Consider the following 2,471-nt stretch of genomic DNA (forward strand, 5'->3'; position numbering starts at 1 on the left):
TACCAACTGCAATTGCTCCCTGTATTTCTAACTGTAAAGTAGAACCGCAAGGGTTTTTAAATCTATTTTCAATATGAAAACTAGATAATTCCTGGCAAACTTTCACGCAATTATATATTCTGAGGGAAGAGGGGGGAGGAGGTTTCCAAATAAGTAAGACAACCTTTTCCTCTTCTTCCAGTTATTTAAAATTATTTTTTGTGTTTTGTGAGGAAAGAAAGAAAGGAATGGAAGGGTAAGAAGGATGGGAGAGATTTTTAAAAATAAAAGCCAAAAACAGAATGATAGCAGAGTTTTTCAAATTTAAATCCATCATATAATCGTGTTTGATTTTCTCAATTAAAAAAAAAAAAGCGATATGGAAATACTTCTGGCAAAATTGCACTCTTCATGATGTTCTATACTTTCTTACGGACACTACCTATTTTTGGCCAGAGCTACAGTAAATTCTTCAGAAAGGGATAATATCGGAGGACCTGAATTGGGCCTCAGCTCTATTCCCGTAGGGTCAGAGTTTAGTGTCCTTAGGAATCATCTCCAGTGGAGTACAACAGAAGGGAGCCAGCCTTCTCCCTTCGGTGGTCAGAAACCAATGGATCAGCTGCTTGTGGAGCTGCGGTCCAGCAGTGACCAGTAGCGGACGGTTAGAGAAAGAGCGCTGAGAAAGGACACAGTATGAATGGAGAGACCACTCACTCGTGGGGGCAGCGCCCCCCTGGTTTCTGGCGGACGAGCACTCCCCTCCCAACAAAATAGAAGTAGGGGTTTCTACATACAAGGGGAAGAAGCCTACCTTCATTAAAGAACAGAGTTTTAACTCTCAGGGTCAAATAAATCCATTTGATGCAACATGCATTCACTGTATTGAGGACTTTAAATATAAGGGTAGCCATACATCCAGGAATGCAGGCATTTTGCCTACACTGTGACAGCCTAGACAGACTTAGACTGGTTTATTTAGTGCTAGCCACATACCTTGAAATTTATCACCAGGATGGGCTGGTGGGCTCAGCCAAATATCTGGGTATTTAATAACAGTGATTGTTTTTGGAATTTCAGCACTGGTACGAGCAAAGTTTTTTTCTGTCAGGAAGGGGAGTCAGATGCTTCTGCTTTGCCAGCAGAAGAGAATGCAGGATCAAGAAGTGATGGGAGAAAACCGTATCTCCAGTTAGCTTTGAAGTGCACCTGGGCATCCTAAGAAAGGATAGATAGGAGTACATTTGGGAGGGTTTTATGGCTGCATATCACATAACAAGGTTTCCCAACTAGTAGTTGTGAGCCTGGAAATGCAAATGGGAGAGGGATCCCAAGCCTGGAAATGGATTGTGAACAGCCAAGCTTGGGAACTACCATTACTTAGGATAGCTAGAAAATGTAAAGTACTTAAAGGCATTGAGCCACACTGAAAAAGATACATGTCGAAATAAATATTTATTAATTTGTGCAGGGCTATTTCAGACATTTACCTATGAAACACTCAGTAAACTCCCATTAAAAGTGATTCTCAAAAATGTAGCTGGAGAATATTGTTCAACCTATGAGTTATCATTGAGGCAATTTTACCAATGACATAAAAAATTCTGAGTTATATTTAATGTTACTCTTCCTTCAACGATACTTTGAACGTGACGGTAGATTGTGACTCTGATGTCATTATTAGAAAAAGTAACACAACTTCATTACCTGAAAACCCCCTTCCCTGCACGTTAACCTTTTACAGTTGTTTTTATTTTGACAACATCCTACTAACGGGATGTTCAGTAACACATTCAGCCTCTGCGAAGCTTGACATGCTGCTGAAATGGGATGTGGCCCAGGAGTGCATGGTGGGAGACACACCAACTCACTGCCCTCTTGTTCACATGTCAGGCAGATTGCAAAACCCAGTAGCTTCCTTACAAGTGCTACACGGGGCTCTAAGGATCCCACCAGCACTGGAAAAGACAGAAGGAATACTCAACTAAGGTCCATTTATAGATCGAATAGGTACAGAAACAGGTATTTTCAGCTTCCTTCAGCATAAAGTGGCAGAACTTTTGGGATAACGTGACAAACTGTTACAGGCCATGTTAATTTTGCATGCTTAATGATGATCATAATGCCAATTTGTGCAATAATATTTTCCGCTTCCTTTGAGATCCTAATTACTCAAACGAAGCAACAAAGGAAGAGTTTGTGTTGGGGGGGGGAAGTTCCTAAATTGTTTTTCACCTCAGAATGAAGAACGAATAACCTAAAATTCATGTATCTTCCTCAGAAGACGTAAGGGTTATTTTCACCCAGATAGAGATCGCTCAGAAATGACTCATTCACCAGATGAAAGTGTTGACTCTGGAGTGATACAGGTTATCAGAAACGTTCTCCTTCTTTGCATAACTATTCTTTGACTGCATGCTTTTTAAAAAAGCGCCGAGTCACATAGGGGACGTAACCCACCGCCCCACCCGACAGCAAAGCCAGCCCCCCAC

This window comes from Struthio camelus, chromosome 2, assembly GCF_040807025.1.
Source record: "Struthio camelus isolate bStrCam1 chromosome 2, bStrCam1.hap1, whole genome shotgun sequence".
NCBI lineage: Eukaryota > Metazoa > Chordata > Aves > Struthioniformes > Struthionidae > Struthio > Struthio camelus.